The sequence below is a fragment of the Mustela nigripes genome, chromosome 14 (genome assembly GCF_022355385.1).
Source record: "Mustela nigripes isolate SB6536 chromosome 14, MUSNIG.SB6536, whole genome shotgun sequence".
NCBI lineage: Eukaryota > Metazoa > Chordata > Mammalia > Carnivora > Mustelidae > Mustela > Mustela nigripes.
The window spans coordinates 8806729-8819196 of NC_081570.1; the positions used below are offsets into that span (position 1 = coordinate 8806729).

General features: G+C 46.5%; 1 protein-coding gene across 7 annotated transcripts in view; it reads left to right on the forward strand.

Moving 5' to 3' along the window:
- Nucleotides 1-12468, forward strand: part of VPS13D (vacuolar protein sorting 13 homolog D) — a 249077-nt gene that overhangs the window by 168609 nt on the left and 68000 nt on the right. The window lies entirely within an intron of this gene.

A 12468-nucleotide genomic window follows, 5' to 3' on the forward strand; every position in this document is an offset into this window, starting at 1 on the left:
ACTGGACTCCACGGCGGCCAGCACGATGCCGCTAGAGTGAACTCACTTTGTATAAACCTAGGATTTGGCTATGCTCTTCTCCTGCCTAAAATCTACCAGTTCTTTCCCACAGCTTACAGGAGAGAGCCCAAACTGAAAATAGGCTTCTAGAGCAGCGGAAGGAAGGTGTAATTCTCTCGGGTCCTGCTGTCTGGTTGGCTTTTTTGTTCATTGGCCTCTTGTTCGGTGGACATCTTGTTACTCCACAATTTATTTTTTGGCAGGAGCTCACTGTGTGAAGCTGGGAAAGGCGAAGGTAATGGGGGGGGGGCGTCGCTATTTGACAGCGTGTGGAAGGCCTCTCCTTCCCTCCGCGCTGTGTCAGTTCCGCAGACTTGCCTCCTAGAGATTGACCTTCTGGAGAAGGGAGCGCTCTGAGAAAGCACTTGTGCTCTCTGCGTCTTTCTGGGCCCGTGTGGCAGGGACGAGCTCGTGTACCTGCGCCGTGGGCCGTGCGGCGAGCAGCCGGCTCCAGCGAACAGAGGGTTTAATGGTGCCACGCAGGGGGTCGTCGTGAAGGGCCAGTGAGAACGTGGGCTGCGCGGCACGCCTGTACTGCTCGGCGATCCTGGTAACGGCATGTGAAAGCTGGGGACTTACTCCTGTCTTCCAGACTTTTCCAGAGAGGATAGCTCTTCAGTCAAGTCAGGTAACACTCAACAGTGTGCTGTTTGCCTTGTGGTTCAAAACAGGCAGCAGAGAGGCAGGAGAGACTTTCTAAGTCATGGTCGCTCAACAGACTCGGCTTCAGAGTCCGAGTGAGCGCGCACGCTTTGGCCTCGAATCACGGCTCGTGCAGAGCTGGGACCTTCACCCCAACGGCCACAAAAAGCATCAAGCCGTGGCCCAGGTTGCCCTGGGTCCTTTCAGCTCCTCAACTTGGTATAAACAGGGGCACTTAAATATTCAGTTGTAAATGCCCAGCTGCGACGTTTTATTGAATTTGATGAAATTCTTATTAACATAGAGAAGCCTCCTCAGTTTTATAATTACTTTCTTGGTTTTTGTACCCGTGGGCTTTGCTTTTGGGGGAAGAAATGCACTTACGGTTTACTGAGAGACCCTCTTGAATGTGGAATTGAAACGCATCACCCTCACAGGCTCATTGTAGTTAAAATGAGAGAGCATGTCCTGAAAACTGAAAAATAGAGGCTGGACAAAGAAACAGGTTGTCACTCTGACTCTTAGACACTCAGACGTTAGCCACCAGGGAGCCATCAGTGCCCCTGAAATGAAAGCCACCCTGTTCAGTCTATGGAGGAGGAGGGTGTCAGGCCTGGAGTGTGGGAGAATCAGACTCCCTCTGGGCCAGTTTGGCTGTTAGGGACCCTCTGTCATTGTTAACCTTTTTGATGAGAATGAGGAAGTTGGGTACATGCCTGTGACCTCTGCTCGGGTGAGACCGTGTGCAGGTTTCTCAGTGACATGCTGGTGGAAAGTGTTGGCCTTTTCTTTATTTTCCCTCATTCATGGAAGTCTCATGTATTTCTTGGTTCTTCTGCTTCCCCTGGAAAATGGTTTCTGAAGCCTGAGGGTCTGCACAAGAAGAGAACTTACATAGAAAAAGAGCAGAATGCTCCTTATGCCAAGCCTCACCCCCAAATCTATGTGAAGGTTGGGGTGACCCTGATAAGGCATTTTATTGGATATCAGGCTTTATATTGTCATTGGATTTGTTGGGACACCTGGTTGGCTCAGTTAGTTAAGCCGCTGCCTTCAGCTCAGGTCATGATCCCAGGGTCCTGGCATCGAGTCCTGCATGCGACTCCTTGCTCAGGGGGAGCCTGCTTCTCTCTCTGCCTCTGCCTGCCACTTTGCCTGCTTGTGCTCACTCTCTCTCTCTGACAAATAAATAAATAAAATCTATATTGTCACTGGATTTGCACAGGGAACTGCCTTCCAGGGTCCAGGGCCTCTTGAATGGCAACCATGGTCTCCGTGTGGTTGGGGTCCTTCTTCGTGTAATTCTTTTGCCTCTAGTAAGCTGATCAGTGCTGGCATCAGAGGGTGCTAGTCAGAGAAATTGCTGGGTAAATTTATTTGGATACCAAGAACCCTGGGTGTGTTTAAAAAAAAAAAATTAGTCCATATATCTAAGACGAGAAAGCAAGGAAACTGAACATTATCATTTCTTGTTGGAAATAGCATCTCCAGAAGCCAGGTCTGTCAACTAAATACCCACTCAGGTCACCTGTGATTCTGTATGTTTGTAGTTTGGTTGAAGATCTCCATTTTCTTGAAGTTTTGTGGGTTGAAAGCCATCAGACCTTTAGTTTTGCTTTGGGGGCATGTTTTGTTTGCTTTGGGGCTTATAGGAGAGGAGTTGCAGGAAGTGCAAATGACCACAATAATCAACTGGTGGCCTGTGGGAAGCATTTCTTTAACAAGTGCCTGGATTCTTATGATTAAAGGAAAGGGCCGGAAGACAAAACTGCATCTCCCCAATCAAGCCCACCAGCCAGCCCCACTGGGCTGCAAAGACCAAAGGGCTTTAGCCTTGGTTCATCACGCTCCAAGTGGAGTGGAGAAGCTCCATAAACCTCTTGAAAATAATAAGAAATATTGTGTGTCTGTGTATTTTCCTGGAGCAAGAATCTCAAGTTTTTATTGGCTTATGAAAAAGGATTACCGCTCCCCGAGATCATCCGGCACTTTTGCAGACATAGGCTTTTGCGTTGAGGGGGAGCGTAGGGCCTGCCGTTAGGGATACCTGGGTTCTAACCCTATGCCTGCCTTTAAATAATCCTTTTTTCTGTTAATCTTGAGGGTGTGTGTGTGTGTGTGTGTGTGTGTGTGTGTGTGTGTTTTAACCTATGAAAAGAGGATGTTAATCTCTTCCTCCCACCCCACCTTGGTCCCATTGACCTGAAGAACAAGAGATAAGGTATGTGAAAACCCAGTGAGAAGTTAAAAGGGAATTTATTCAGTCTGGTAAGAAGGTAATGGATCTGCAGGTCTTCCTTGTCTCTGGATAGATGGTTTGAATTATTCACAGCAGATTTTTTATTTCAGGTCCATCATATCCACTTCTGGAATTCTTTGTTACAGTTTTAACTGTTATTTAATTTATTTAATATTCACCTCAAAAAAATAGGACTGGAAAATAGTCTGTGCCCTTTGTCCCCTTTATTTCTCTAAGCTCTTTCTTCTCATTGTCCAACCCCCAGAAATCTGCTTATGGATTCCAAAGCTAAGGCAGTGATATGACTTAGGGATTGGCCACCAAGCTGTGAGCCTCTGTCCTGTGACTCCCTTGCCTAGATCTTGGCAAAAGGACTCGAAGCCTTCAAGTAGAACCTCAAAGATCTGATCCCCTTCCAAAGGCCATGACAAGACGATTGCTGCCAGACTCCTTTCCAGGAATAGGATTTATTTAAGAAAAGCATAACATTTCAAATTCCAGAAACATGTTGGAGGGACAGGTTTCTTTCTGTGGCATGAACTCCAAAGAGCATCCTTTGGCCTCGTCAGGTGTCACACGAGTATCTGTAAGACAGTCTCTTTCGAGGCCAAAGAACCGAGGAGAGGCCCATTGCCTCAATTCCCTCTCTTCTGTGGATTCTAATTTTCTTCTGTCTGTGATTATTGTGTAATATTTTCATATACTTACAGAAAAATTTCATAATTATTCTGAAACAAAAAAAGGGTTTTTTTTTTTGTTTTCAGAGAATTTCAGAAGTCGACCATAGAACAAATGATTCCGTTCTCTTCCCTAGCCCTGTAGAAGCTCAGCGCTTGCTCGGAACAGCTGCTATTCAGTCTTCCCTCAGGAAGCCCAGAGCTCCGTGATTTCTTCCAGCAAAGAGCAGGAACACTTCTGATCGTCACTAAGGGAACCCCTGCTCTGTTCTGTCTCGCTTTCCACCCCTGCACTTGTGTGTTTTATCAAGGCAGTGTGGGATACTTTGGATCATGGGTACCTTTTTGATCTCAGGCATCTTTTGACTTAGGTTTACAAATTCAAGTATTTTCATAACTTTCTCTTGTTGATGGTATTTTCATCAAAATCATTAGATACTAGAATTCATGGTTCGGTACTCACTGTGTGTTTCTTTTGCCGGTGACCTCTGCGTGTGTGTGGTGGGCTCGTTTCTTTTCTCTCTTGCTTGATGGCATTTGTTTCTACCCAGCCTAGATTTCCCAGCTCAAATCCTGCAGATCTAAATTGTTGCCAAGGAGTTGGGGGTTTTCTGTTGGTTTTTGGTTAATACATCTTATTCTGTGTCATTTTCATCATTGTTTTATTGTTTTAGATCAGGTCAGTTTGTTATGAATTCGGTAAAGGCCTAATCGTTTTACATTTTTCCTTCGTGCAAAAGGCATTAGTGGGGAAAACGACGGAGGAACAAGGTTGAAACACCCTGCTTCGCTTTGGAGCCCACACTAACTTATTAACACTCATGGACCGCCTTCTGTTTGCCAGGCCTGAGATGGAACGCACAAATATGTACGTTAACCATTGTCCTTCAAATCAGGACACAGAATCTTAGAGAGTTTCGTAATTTTTTCAAGGTCACACGACTAGAAATGACAGGGATGGATTTGGAACCAAGTTTAGCTAAATCTAAAGGCCTTGTGTTTTTTCCCTATAAGATGTTTTTCCTTGGTGTCTGTGAGCCTTTTTTCAAGCACTGTAGAGAATATAAAGAATTAGTTACTGCTGACTTTCCACCAGAAGCTTATTTATTATCTGACATCACTTCGTTAGCTGGCAAGGAGACTGCCATCAGATCATCTGTGTCACAAAGGAGGCCCTTCGGAAGTGGTGGCGGTCATGGTCATTTTCGTATTAGATCAGTCGTGACCATCACCATCTCTTTGTGGGTAGTAAGAACCTGGGAGATTGCAAACATGGTTTTCCTCATGTGGTATCATTTCGTCATCAGCATAACCTGCTTGGCAGACAGGATGGACAGGATTAGCCCTTTATAGAGGTGAAGACTCAGAGGCCCAGCAAGAGAAGGTGACTTGCCCAGGGTCAATCGGGTAACTGTGGGGCCAGGACTTTTGAGATCTTACTAATGGCTTGATGTGCTCTAGACATGCTTCTCTATATTAAAAAATTTAAAACAACAAGAAAAACAAAAACAAGAAGCCCTGCCCAGTCTTTGAATGAACTTTGATAGCTTCTAGGAAAACCACCTGAAGGTAAATACAAGCAAGTTACACGAGAGAGAGAGAGGATGAGAGAGAGATAGGAGTCTGTTTGGATAGTTCAGTGGAAAACTTAGCTAGGACTTTAGGTAATATTTTATTCCAGTTCTTTGGTCTCTGTTCGGGGTACAGTGTGTGGGGGAGCCACTTGCCTTCCAAGAGAACATTCACTGGCCCTTCGTGCCCAGGAGACCAGATCTGGGGCACAGCGGTGATCCAGTGGACAGTGATTTCCATGTCCCTGCACCCGGAGACCCTCAGCCAGCCTCTGCCATCAGCCAGTCTCCTGTTGTATATACTGGGATTTGGTGAGGGCAGAGGGGTCCATCTGCCTTTTGTTTAAGAAACAGCATTTGTTTGTGTTTGTTTTGTGGGCAGTGGATTTATACGGCTCAAACCAGACTGAGAGCACTGTTTATTCAAGGCAGAAGTTTTATCTTTGCACAAAAGAATGTACTGAGTGCCTGCCTGCATGGATTCTGAAGGGGAAAAGGCAATTTATGACTTGTATCTGTTTTTGTCATTATGTATGACTGGTTCATTTTATAGTTGAGCTGATTATCCTCATAATAGCTTTTCCATGTACCTATAAGCACGTAATAGGTGAATGCCTTCTTATAAGTGTTGCGGTCTTAGTGTATTTAAGTTGGCACAAAACTTTAAGTTAAATGAAATTCAATTCAGACAGCGCTGTATCCCTTAGAGAACGTAGAATTTTCTGTTTTCACAAAGACTTTGATCTAAATAAGTCACCCAAGGGATTTCTTTTCCAGCCAAGAGGAGGTGTCTTCAAGTTGTTGTATATAGAGAAATGACTCAAATTCTTGGCAACAGAATTTTCGTTTTATTTTCCTCTGATAACCTGGAATGTGAAAATGATTCCTTTAGTCTGAGCTCTTTTTGGTTGGAGGCAAATTTTAGATGCTGAACGACCCATACGTGATCTCTCCTAACATGGTCAGATCTCATTTATCTATGGGAATTGGAAGTATGTTGGGTGGCGTGATAATTCCATGAGTGACCAGAGTCCCCAGGTATCCCCACTGCTCCACTTAGCAGCCTTGCTCGCAAAAGCACTCAGGGAATAGGGTCCGGCTGCCCCCTCTTTTCACCCTAAGCAGGCAGTTCAGTAGCCAGAAGCAGCGGGGAGATGATGCTACGGTTAAAATTCTGTTTTTGAAACCGAGAGACTGGAGAAGCTCACATTTGTCTTGACGCCCTAATCGTAGTTCAGTTAGGAATCACGGCCTTAAGTTATCTTCTTAGACTTGAGCATCTCGTATTTCAGAGGAATCCACTCTGTCTTCCAAAACTGCAGTCTATGTGGTGGAAAAGCATGCTCAGTTGCTAAATTGAAAAGGCAGGAAATATTTGTGTCCCCCAAAGAATAGTGGTTTTCTACCCCAGTGTAAACATGGTGAGTAAAAGAATAATGTGTTCAAGCTTTCTTGGGTTGACTGGTTCCCCCGGAGATGTGGGGGTGCCTCTCTCGTCTGCATTTCAGTATGATTCATACCAGGATCTGCCCTTTCCTGCAGAGGTGAGGACCAGAACCCATGTTGATAAACACATGAAGGACAAATCGAATTCTGATTCTTGGCAAGGAGAGGTCAGAATACTCACTCTGTTTGGAAGGTCTTTTCTGTTTTCCTTTCCTTCTTTCTCTCTTAAAATCGTCATCTCCAGAAGGCTCCCTCCATCTCAAAGGAAAGCTGACTGCCAGTGTTTTCTTCGGGGAAGGTGAGGACTGCTTGGTCAGTATCATCCTGAAAGATCAGAGGGGGACGTGGGTAACATAGCCTGCCTTTACCGAGCGAGCAGCTCCCGCACGTCAGGTGCGGGACCGTGTCATCTAATTGTCACATGCACCCTGTAAGGAGGGAGGGGCTCTCTCTCGTACAGATGAGAAGAGCGAGACCACAATGGTCAGTGACCTTGATTAACGCTTAATAATGAGTTGAGCACTGGGGGCCCAGATATTTCCCCGCCCACGGTGCAGCCTCACACATAAAATCCTCTGCTCAACCCAGACCATGGAGAAGCTAGAACACAAGTCGCTGGAAATGAAGTCATTTAAGAGTGAAGCTCAAACACTTTTCCGTTCCTTTTCTGCTTCAACCTTGTGTGTTGGTGCTCGCCGTTTCCCAGCTGTGATCCCTAGGCTTTCGGAATGAGTCTTCCCTATCCGGGGATCCCTAACCTCTGTAAGAGGCCTGAAATGGGAGAAAAGGACTAAGAGTTTTCTTTATCTAAACTGAAACTGTATGGACTCAAAGGCTTTTGAGTAAGCTGACTGTGCTCTCTCGCACCCCAACGTGCTTGACCCCAGATGGACTCAGATGCACGCCTCAGAGGGTGTGTGTGGCCCTTGGGCCTGACCGCTGCCCTGGCTGGGGGACAGGCCGGCACTTCGGGCTGCCTCCCGTGTGCCCCTGTAGCAGTCTTTCCCTAAATGCGTGGGAAATGGTCATTTCCGTCTCCCGAACCCTGCTGCTTATGGCATTTCTAAGCCACGAGAATGTCATTTTAAAGCAGAAGATTTGATTTTTAGCATGGAGGACATGAAAGGGGGGAGAGTGGTGCTTTTCCCTGGAAATTGAAGGCAGAACAGAAACTCATTTTCTTTCCTACTCCTGTCTTTTCTCGCCTACCCTTTGTCTCTGGACAGTTGTCCAGATTTTGTAGAGATTCTATCTCTGGGTTCTGCGAGCAGCTGGGCTTTTCTGGGGCTTAGTGATACCATCTCTTGAGTCAGGAAGCCTACCTGAGAAGGCCGGGGGCAGTGTCTTGTCCCTGAGAGCAGTGGGGTTGATTCTGCTGCTGTTCCATAGTGTGCTTCTTGGAAGAAAGCAGAAGTAAGATTAACTTAGGAGTTAAGCCTTCCTTGCTGGGATAATACTACTACTGCTTTATCTTTATTTTGATTTTTAGTTGTTGATGAATTCATATACCTGTGACCCTTTCTATAAGCCTGAAACCAGACCGACAATATTACCACCACCATGAAGAAACTGAGGCCCATGGAAATAAGTTAATTCACTCAGGATGGGTCAGACAGAAAGTAATAGAGCTTTGGACTTTTTCCTTGGTCTCCTGAATTCTAGAACACTGCTGGACAGGACTTCTTGAATCTTTCCTGATAGTATAGAAAGTGACACGGACTCCGTATTAGATGTGGGTTTTCTGCCATCAGTGTTGTCTGTGAGCCTTGAGAAGCAGGGCCCCCACCCACCTACCCACAGAGAACGCAGGTGGAGAAAAATGTATCTTTCCCTTCTAGAGGCTTCTTGAATCGTTCATTAACCGTGATGCTGTTGGTGTGAGACATCTGGGAATCTTGCGTGTGGGAGCGCACAAACAGAATGTGTGGTGAGAACAATTCTAGGACCAGAGTTTTATGGTGACGTGGGGGCTGGTGGGGTGAACAATTTAAGCTTATGTCAGGACATTACATTAAGTAATTTCTGCAGTGTTGGAGGCGAGGAGAAATTCCCTGTGAGAGACCATGAAAGAAAAAGAAGGTTCTTTCAGAAGGGGTAAGGGTCTAGCTTTTTTCCTTGGCTTTCTTCATAGCCAAATGATGACCTATCCAGGCTTCTTTTTATCATTAATGTATTCAGAATCAGTGATTGTTGTCCTGTTTTCGATATTGAAGTTATTACAAAGACAGTTGGCAACAGTGTCTGCCCTTTATGAATTTATGATCAAGTAGGAATGATAAGCAATATATATTCAGACTTTGTATTGATGGTTTTAATTTCAAATTTCAGGCCTAACTCTTTAGAGAGGCTCAGCATGTCCCCAAGTGGTGACTCAGGACCATGGTTAGTCAGTGAATAATAGAGTCTCACCACACCTACCTCAAACAGGCAGATAGGAAAGATGGCTTCCCCTTTTCTTTGCTAGTAAATGCCAGTGAGGAAACCTTCCCATGCCATTTCTTCTTTGTTTTTTGTTTTGGTTTGGTTTTTTTCAAGATTGATTGATTGATGTGAGAGAGAGCTCGCAGATAGGGTTAGGGGAAAGGAGAGGGAGAGCCAGAGGGAGAGAAGCTGGACTCCCCACTGAGTGCGGAGCCCTTCCGGAGCTCCATCCCGGGACCCTGAGATGGTGACCTGAGCTGAAATCCAAGAGTCGGGCACTCAACCGACTACGCCACCCAGGCGGTGCCGCCTCCCCCAATGCCATATCTAAGAACAAGGAAGTTTCCTAGTTTGGCACAGGAGGACGGTGGAGATAAACTCCAAAACCAGGAGCCAAACTGGGGAGTTCAGTAAAGAGTGAAGAGAAATTGAGAGAAAGCTGGTTGTCCAGGTCACTTCCTATTGCCCTCGTCACGCTCGCTCCCCGCCCACCTTTGCTCTTCTGCTCCTAATTTCACCTCTTTGGAATGCCCTCCTCCGTGTCTCTGGCAAAATGGCCCCAAGTTTGTAAGGTCCACTGCAAATACCCTGACAGATTGTCCCCACTCTGCATTCCAAGGGCACTCTGTGTTTCCATTCAGGTGGGGACCACGTTTGCCCTTGGAAAATAATAGCCAAGTGTGCACGTGTCTCACACGTCCCCTCAGCAAACATTTATCATTGTCAGGGGCTAAGTGCTGGAGAGTGAGATTTTCAAAAATCTGGTTTTTTGAGGGCTAGGGAGCAGGTAAGGCAGACAAGTAACTAATCATAATGTCTGCACAAATATTGGCATTTCCATGAGGCCGTGCTCTGGGGGCTGAGGGGCAGGAACACTATCCTGTTGTTGAGATGAGCTTGAGCACCTGTGAGGCAATTGTCTGCGTTCCTGTGTGTCCCCAAGACTTAAAGCCCCCGAAATGCAAAAGCTCTTATCTGTCATTGGTTTTTATTTTTTGTTTTTGGGGTTCTTTTTGCCCAATTCCCCTGTGACAGCTGTGAATATTTGTCACAGGCAAACTGAAGAGATCCAGGCTGTGTCCCCGGGTGCTCTCCTCTCTCTGGAGTCATCCACCAGCATGTTCACGTGGTGTGTGTTTAGCACACGGTCACCAACTAAGTGACATTCCTGCTGGAGTTTTTGTATCATTGAAGTATTTTAGGGCTTTTAAGTTTATGTATGACTTTCTTCCTAAACACTTCCAAAGCTGACTGAGATCCAGAATCGTGCTCCATGGATAGAAACACTGAGAGGAAAAGGCTGCTGACTTCTGGGGTCCCCTCTCCCCTCCCCATCACTCAGGGTCTAAGACATCAGCCAGGATTGGAGGAGGCCAGGCACTCATTATAGGAGAAGCCCAGGCTCTGCTGAAGGTATCAGGAAGCCTTGGGAAACGGTTATGGGGGGAAGGAGGGGGAAACCCTGTCCCTCTTAATCTAATGAATTAAAATAATATTTATGGGAAATATCTGTTTGCTTTATTAGAGGAAGATGTTTAAGTAAACATTTCCTGCAAGCCACTGAATTTATACAACGCATTGGTTTGGAAGCAATGGCTTTCGGTGTTTTCACTGAAATGAAAATTAAGCAGAACGTGATTCCAAACAGCCCATTGTTTCAGCTTTGTTGCCTTTGAATGTTTCAAAGCAGGATATTATGGCCAGCGGGATTATATTTTCTTCATTGGTAACTTGAAAATTGGCAGGAATGATGCCAAAGTTCTAACAGAAGAGCTACTAATAGCTCCTTGTACTCCTATAGAAATGTAACCTTTGTAGCATTCTCTTGTTATTATTTGATCTTCACAAACTTAGATGTTAAAGAGCATTATTTGCACTTGACAAAAGAAGAAATTGAATCACAACAAAGGTAACTGACTCCTGGGGGACGGGCAAGGGGCTTCCAGAGGAGGACAGGACCCTTGGATCCTTCAGGGCACCAGGCCCTTTCCCTCAGACCCTAGAAAGCACCATTTCCCCCTCAGGAATTAAAGCCCATCTGTGAGGTGATTGAACCCTACACTGTGGGGCCAGCCCAGCAGGTGCGACGTCTGCTTCCCTTTAAGCGGTGGGAGAGTCCGTTAAAAACATGTCAAGGGTTTTGCCAAAACCATGCAGTTGGTGCTGGTGCCCGGGCCTCACAGCTGTCAGCCCACCGCTGGTCCCAGCTGGACTGTCCTCCCAGCGGAGGGCCGGAGGGGCTCCTGGACTCGGGGAGGCTGCTGTGGACTAGCCCGACGGCGTGCGTGCCTCCAGTCACAGCCCCACGGAGAAGCACAGCCGGACCCCACCGGCCTGCTACCTGCTCGTGTCCGGCCGCATCAGCAGGGAGAGTCTGTAGGATTGCTACGGTACAAACCAAAAAATCAGCAAGACAAATCGAGGCGCCGCGCCTCAAAGAACAAGGTACATGGAGAGAGGAAACTTCTTGGGACTGAGCACAAGGGAGGATTTGCCACTGGTTTCTCTTTGAAACATAAAACATGATAGTGAACCAGTGCCTAATTTGGGTTTGACCAAGAAAAAAAAAAGCTCTGTGAGAAGACACATTTTAGTGATACTTCATATGGTAGCTTCACTCTCTTACCTCTCCCCTTCCGCGGAACGCCAGCTTATATTTTTCATGGGAGAGGTCTCAAACCTATAACTCTTGTCATTCTACCCAGCTGAGCATCCCAAAGCAAGCTCTTCCCAGGCTCCAGCCCGAAACAGAACCTCTGATACATTCAGAGGCGCTCCGGGAACACAGATCTGGGAAAGAATTTGCAGGTCAGCTTTTCACCCTTTCACATTACAGATGGAGAAACTGACACCTAGTAAGTTTCTCACAGCCAGTTAGTCGCCGGGCCACCTCTACCACTCAGGCCTTCGTGGCTACAAGTCTGGTACTGTCTTTGAGATGGGAGTCGCCAGCTTGTGAGGCCCACTTCTCAACCCTCCAGAAGTGAAGGAGAAAGTAGTGGGCCCAGGGCCCTGACAGTTGGGTACGCTTTCTCAGCATTCTCCGGGCCGAGTTGGTCTGTTTGTACATCTGTCTCCGCCTTGATTGAGTTCCTTGAGGACAAGAGACTAAGTCCTGTTCGTCTTGGTATTTTTAACCCCAAGCGCACCCACGATGCATGGTATGCAGAAAGCCCTCGGGGGCTTGTTGAGCCCAACCAGTCTGTTTTGTGTAAAGGTCAGCCTGCCAGGAACAGGAGAGAAGTACAGCTCCTTTGAAGGGCCTGGGATCACTGGGCCTTCAGCAGCGTCTCATCCAACCAGCAAACGCAGGCAGAATCATACCTCACCTGCAATCAAAACAAGACCTCCCCCTCCCACAAAACACAAATAGGGAGCCCCCGCCACATACACACACACTGCACTGTTAGGT